Source organism: Trachypithecus francoisi, unplaced genomic scaffold, assembly GCF_009764315.1.
Source record: "Trachypithecus francoisi isolate TF-2019V2 unplaced genomic scaffold, Tfra_2.0 Contig01579, whole genome shotgun sequence".
Classification (NCBI taxonomy): Eukaryota; Metazoa; Chordata; class Mammalia; order Primates; family Cercopithecidae; genus Trachypithecus; species Trachypithecus francoisi.
Window position 1 is genome coordinate 12,991,054 of NW_022681442.1, and position 7,269 is coordinate 12,998,322.

The 7,269-nt window shown below is 39.2% G+C and overlaps 1 long non-coding RNA gene across 1 annotated transcript; it reads left to right on the forward strand.

Moving 5' to 3' along the window:
* The first annotated feature begins 1,829 nt into the window (after positions 1-1,829).
* LOC117064345 lies at positions 1,830-3,449 on the forward strand. The gene is made up of 2 exons (XR_004429395.1): positions 1,830-1,971; positions 2,371-3,449. It is a non-coding gene; the product is annotated as an uncharacterized LOC117064345 (long non-coding RNA).
* Positions 3,450-7,269: the final 3,820 nt, after the last annotated feature.

Below are 7,269 nucleotides of genomic sequence, written 5' to 3' on the forward strand. Positions count from 1 at the left end.
TCCTAGATGAGCATATTTAATATCCTGTGGTGGCAACAAGTTTCAAGCTGATTTGTCGTTATTTTGTTTGGTCAGATGATTTTTCTGCATTTTAATGTGTTTTGTGGTTACATATTTGCTATGAACAAACAATGCTTTTCCCAGGTAGTACGCTCTAAAATGCGGCCTGCACGATTTGTTTACTATTCTTTTAGGCCTCTCAGAAATCAAACAACATTATGTACTTATTTTTAAGTAGCTGCACTAAAATCTTAAACAGTCTCCTTAGAGCCCTTCGTTCTCTGGCAGTATGTACACATGCAATAAAATATTTGAAAAATTATCAATTTCCTTGAGTCTATTTCTGACATCTGCTTAGGAAGCTTTGATATGAAACTCTAATCACCATACGACCAGCAGCATCCACTAACTGCAAGGTGGTATCTGACTTCAGAGGTGCTAAGGACAACACATTCTAGAATGCACATGGTATTACATTAGGCATTCCACTGAAATTTTAAAACGTAGTAATAATAATAAACAGAACATTTTAAACATGCACTCCAAAGGCTTATGCTCAGATCCAGTGAAGTTGTGGAAAGACTCCAGGCATTGGAATCAGACAGACTTGGGTTCAAATCCCAGCTCTGTCTCTTATTAGCTGTGTGGTGCAAGGCAAGTTTGTCTAATTTCACTGGAAGTAAATTCCAGCAAAAAAGGAATCAGCTCACCTTCTTTGCACAGTTTCTCTGAGGATGAGAGACTTTGCCTAATGAGGCCCCCAGCCTGGTACCTGGGATACAGTGGATGCTCAGTGAGTGCTAGCTCCTGTTGAAACTGTAACCCGAATACATTTGCGCCTTCCTGCTCACAGAATCCAAAAGAAACATGAATCAGATTTTGAAAGCCCTGGTGGTAATGTGTACGTCCCTGCAGCACTCTTTCTTGAATAGCAGTAGAGGGGAAATCACACACACACACACACACACCACACACACACACACACACACACACAGGCACGCAGTCAAACTTCTAAAATAGCCTCTATTACTCTTTCTCTCCAAAATGCCCCAAATTATTTTTCTCCCTTTTTAATTTCAAAACTCCAGCCCCACAAGAGTTCCCCAAGGCCCCTCTGATCCCTTTGGCTCCCTTCTTCCCATCCCCCTCAGGGGCTTTCTATTTTCCAGCCAAAACTCCGCCCTCCCTGGCACAGGGAGAGTCTCCTGCTCTCAGCTCTCATCTCAGCAAAAGCAAGACCAGGGACTGAGCATGAGAAAGCCTTGTCTTTAGAAGGAGAGAGGGGAGAGGCCAGGAAATCTCATGCCCTGATACGTATTGTCCAGGAAACACTCTCAGGTTATGTTCCACAGACATTATTTTAAAAAGCAAGCTATGCGATTAGAGTGTATGCTCTTTTTTGGGTTGTTGAAGAGAAGTGAATGATTGGAAAGTATAAGAAAATAGTCGATCAGGGAAGAAGGTGAGAATGACTATAGAAGGGTTAGGGGGCTGCAAAGGGGAGGAGAGGGGAGAGGGATACGTTATGGGGAGGCCTGAGAGTCACTAGCCTTCTGGGAGCCGATGGCGTGTCTTCTGCTTCCATAACAAATCGCTGACTTGTCTGGAACATTTAGCACTTTCTCAGTGCTTTCATGTGGATTGATTTATTTTCACAACAAATTTATTTACGTGTATTGATTTATTCTCACACCAACCCCAGGAGGTAGAAACTTTAGTATCCCCACCCTCCAGATGAGTCCACTGAGGCAGAGCAGATCTAAGTGGCTTGTCTGAGGTCACCAAGCCAGAACCCAAAGTCAGGCAGCCTGGCCCCAGGGCCCACATTCTTACCTGCAGTGTTATCCAGCACCCCGGTCACAAAGAAGGAAACACCAGGACGACTTCAACACCGCAGATTAGCCTGCACCACATGAAGCCTTTTAGAAGAAAAGAAAGGAGGCCTGTGGCTGTGCAACTTGTTCCCCAGAGGTAAAACTGTTCTGGAACGTGGTCAGTCCTTAGTAAACATCTGGGGACAGACAGACAGGTGTGTCCAGTGGGACGGGAATGAATTTTAGCATGAGAGGAGAACGGTAGGGATCTCTCTGCCACCACGCAATGGAGAATTTTCAACATGAAACCCTACTATTGGCCGATTTAAAATTCTACTATGAAAATGGCAGAGTTTTCAATATGAAACCCTACTGTGATAGGTCACAGTAGGGTTTTGTGTTGAAAATAACCAACCAGCCAGAAAGACACGAAGCCAGCAAACGTTTCATGGTGGCTTGGGGTAAGTGGAAGTTGCTTTTGTGTTTTTCCTTTTAAAAATATGTCCTGAAAGCATAAGGGATATTTCTTTAGAATAAACCCCTTTATGAATTACAGGAATGTCCCAACATCAAAGGATGTGAGCATCAGGGATGGCACCTGGCATACGAACAACATCTCCCAGCAGGACATTGCAGAGAAAACAGCCGAGAATGTCCAGATACTTGAGTTTTGATTTTGTTTTAAAGGAGCTTATAAAGGATAAGGAGGACTTTTCTAAGGTTCTCGTGTAGGGGCCCAGTTTAAGCAAATGCCACTGAAATCCAGTAATAGAAACCCTAAATCAGCTGTAGCCTCAGGGGACCTCTTTGCCCCTGTGGACTTCAGAATTGTCACTGTGCTTCTTGATGGAACTTGAAATAAAAGCAGAGGAGTCATTGCAGAAGGTCCATTTTAAAAAGACTTTTGTGTGTGGTTTTTCCTACCCAGTGCTAGGTTTGGGATTAGCATCCAGAAATGAAGGTTATTTCTTTCTATCCAGCTCTAATTCTGAATCTGTCAAGGGATACTCGTCCCATTTAGTGCTGAGAATTTCACAGGCGGTAAACAGCATCTGGGCATCACTTACCTCCTTTGATGTTGAACACAATTTACAATGAAAGCTTTGGGAGACATTTAAAACCCTGCAAGGTCCTAAATCATTAAAGGAATGTGGTGCTAGACTTTAAAAATGATAATTGAATGCATTCAACAATAAAGCTGCCAAATCTTAGTGGCCTGTTTGCTAGAGGCTCTTTTGGAGAAACTGAGCTACATTTAAAAAAAAGCACATGGCAGAACTTCTCAAATAAGAAATTGTTATTACTTGAATTAAACACAGATTGAGGCAGGTAAAAATAAAAAGAAAAATAGATGAGCTAATAACATCCAAAATACCAGAAAATCAGAATGTAATCATACTGGACACCTTTTGGAGTGTGACCCAATTATCCTTCTACTTCTCTGAGTCCCTGTAACTGTCTGGCCCATAAATCTATCACCTCTTTTCCATAGGCCAAATGCAGCCTGGTTTGCTTGGGACAGTCCGAATTTATGTCTTTTATCCTGATGTAAATTTAAAAAAAGATGTATTATGGAAAACTTCGAAAATATATAAAAATATACACAACAGAATAATAAAACTCCATGCATTCTCATTTCTTCTCCTGTACTATTTTTGTTTGTTGGGTTTTTTTTTTTTTTTGAGACAGGGTCTCAGTCTTTCACCCAGTCTGGAGCGCAGTGGCACGATCACAGCTCACTACAGCCTCGATCTCCTGGGTTCAAGTGATCCTCCTGCCTCGGCCTCTCAAAGTGCTGAGATGTGCCACTGCGCTTGGGCTTCCTGTACTACTTTTAAACAAATCCCAGGCATCATTATTATAAAAGATAAAAACATAAGAGAAAGCATAACCATAATACTATCATCACACCTAAGATAATGAGCAATCATTTTGTAATATTATGAAATATCAAGTGCTAAAAATATCACTTTTCTCATAAATGTCATAAATGTGATCTTTTTAAAGTTTTTTTTTGTTTGTTTGAATTAGGATTCAAACAAGGGCATGCATTGATATGTCTATTAAGTCTTTTTTCAACTTTAGGTTTCTTTCTTACATCTTTTTTCTTTCAGTTTATTGTTTTTGCATCATAATTCATGAATTTAGTATGTTTTATGTGTTTTAATTTATTACAGCTATTATCCTTATTGGTACTGAAATTGTTCCATGTTTGGCCAGTGGGCACATCTTCATGTTGGCTCTTGCGCTCTTTGACAAGATCCCAGTAGTCTTTGATAGCTTCCTTGCTTCTAATAGAGCAAGATGGTCCAGGCTTATCTTGTGCGTTTCCTGCTGCAGTCCTGGAATCCACTATTGCTCTGACAAGTCCTGTTTTCTTTTAGCAAGGCAGTATTTAGAGACCACAATCTGGGCACTTGGGATGTTCATTCATTGGTCATGGTTTCTATGCCTTTTCGATGGATATAGCTAAGAAAAATTTAAAGATAAAGCATATCATGAGTTTATGCTGATACTTCCACCTCAAGTTCAGGAATACAAGATTTTTACTTTAAAATTTTGATCTTACATTTGTATCATCTCCATTTTCTCATGCGAAGACTTGAATCACCAGTCCTTATGTCGCTACCTCTCCTGGCATTTCGATCACATGAAGCTTATTATTGAATAGATTCCTCAGGAAGAGCACATGAGAAAAAAATTTTGAGTTTCTAATGTTCTTAACAGTTTACACTCATTATTTATACTTCAATATAAATTTGGCTGTGTACGAAATATAAAATCACATTTTCTTCCCTTGGTTATATTAAAGATATCACATCATTTTCCTTTGATATACAGCATTGTTATTCGAAAGTCTGATGATAATCATATTTTCTTTCTAACTGACTTGTCTTTTTTGTCTGAATGCCTGAAAGATTTTCTTCTTAAAGTCTAGCAGATTTTCAAAACTACATTTCGGTGTTGGTTTTTCTGAACTTCCCTCCCTCCCTCCCTCCCTTCCTTCCTTTTCAAGTCCATGCTATGTCCTTTCAATATGCAATTTCCAGTGACTTTTTATTTCAGGAAAGTTTTCTTCAATTCTTGATTTCAGTATGTGATCTACTCCACTGCTTTGGTTTTCTTCTTCAAGGTGGGGGGGACTCCTATTATACCTATGTTGCTTTTCTTTTTCTCTCCCATCTCCTATATCCATTATTTTCTTTTGAGTCCTTTTCATCTCTTTATTTATTTTTAATTTAAAAAACTTTTGCCTTTTTGCCTTTACATTTCATAAGGCATTATATGTTGTGTTCATTCACTTATGTATTTTGTACCATTTATTCTTCATTTATGAAGTAATTTATTACTTATTTCTAATTTTTTCCTGAGTTCTGTAACTTCATTTCTAGATTAAAAAATCTGACCTATGATGTTTAAAATATTTTCCACAATTTTATTTCATTTTCTTTATTTCTTTTAGCTCATTTTGAAATAGTAGCTGCATTTCTTATCAATTTTGTGGGCATGTTTTCTGACATGGTACTTATTTTCTTCTTTATTCTCCTATTTAAAATAAAAACTTTGTATGAGATTCAACCACAATTGTATTTTCTTTGTCATTATTATGTAAAATTAATTTTCTTTCACTTTAAAGAGGGGATGGAGGAGTTAGAGCACATCCTCAATATCCTCATTTCAAAGCTCTAGAGCTCTGTCTTCCGATTTTTTTTCCATGGAGTGATTTAAAAACTATGGCTTCAAACTTCAGAGAACCGCTCCTGATGTTGCCTGCCCACAGTTTTTATCTGGATCTTATTTTTTTCTTTGCTGTCCCTGTCCTATTCTGGATTAACTCCCAAAGTTTCTTCTAGGTGAGGAGCTTTGTCCTAAAAGGAGACATTGCTTTGTTTGTTTGAGAGTTTATAGGACCCAGACAGCAGCCCTCTGGACATCTTCCACAAATCTTTGCACTTGCCTGAGAACTGGAGTGTGCAAATATCCCTCTCATGTTCAGTTGCTGTTTTCAGGTGTACCTGCCACATTCTCAGTATCTGTCTATGGGGGATCTGTGGATTCTCCTGTTCTCAGGTCCTCTCATGCCCCATGGCTTCCTTTTGCTTCCACCTACATGGATGCCATGCAGATCCTGTAGCTCTCCTAAAGATTTCGTTGCTTTTGGAGTTTATGGGGATTCCTGTCACTTAGGTTTACCTTTAATTTTCTCTTCTTTGGTAGATATTGCTCATGGGTTTTGATTTTACTATCCTTGTTGCTCTAACCATGATTATGGGAAGGTTGGGAAATTAAAAAACGACACTAATACTACTGCAGATTCTCAGCGTTTCCTCCCAGTGTAATTCTTAACAGCACCCGCTTTACTTTCAGAGGTGAAGTCTGGATGATAAATTTCAGGGTTACCCTACACATCCTCAATCAGGAATCCAAACAACTCTTGAAAACCAAAAGATTTTCTAACCCACTGGGGCAAATTCCAACCTGATCTGAATTTATTTGACAGTAAAACCTGTGCTAGCCTGACCTGAAGATGTTTATAATTTTTTATTTGTCCCATTTATTATGAATATTCATACATTTTCCTACAGAAATGTTCATGTCTTTAATTTTAGAATGTGACCTCAGACCCAGTGGTGATGTTATATAATACAGAGTATATGAACCACGTTGATGTTGTAAAATATGAAAAGCTGTAAAAAACAAGAACCATTTGTATCCAAATATTTCAGATAAGGAATTGCAGACCTGTAAGATACCTCACCCCCATTGCCACTGAAAATTATATCAGGATAGACATCAATCCCAAGCCAGGTGATTAGATTTTTCTCTCCCTGGAATTAGGAACAGGAGCTCTGGACTACTGCTGGTGCTGGCATATAGACAAGTGCTTGAACTGAAGAGACCACAGAATCACCTGGGGAGACAGTGTCTAACTCATGTGTGCAAAGAGACAGAAAATGTTAACTGAAGACACAGAGAGGTGAACAAAACAGATCTAAAAAGGTCAACTGTGAAAAGAAACCATAGGACTGGAGGCAGAGAGTAAATATTGCTTATGCTAGTTTTTTTCATTTGCGATTTCAATCACTCATGAGTGAATTTCTCATTGCTTCCCCCACCTCCACCAGACGCTTTCCTCTAAGGCAGATGTGAACATCTAAAAATAGTCCAAAAAGGCAGCTGTAGAAGTGATAAGAGGGGCTGACCAGGATAGTCTCATAGAAATTTCAAGGATCCCTTAGTTTGAAAGAACTTGCAATTCATTCATTCTGCCAATAAATATTTACGGAACCCCTTCACATGCTAGGCACTGTTCGAGACTCCCAGATGGTGGCAGGGAGAAGAAAAGGACAAAATCCTGGCCTTCATAGAGCTGACATTGCCCCTGGCAGAAGACAGAAGATAAATAAACAGTCAGATGGACACGAAAGGTGAAGAACAATCAATCAGGAAGGGG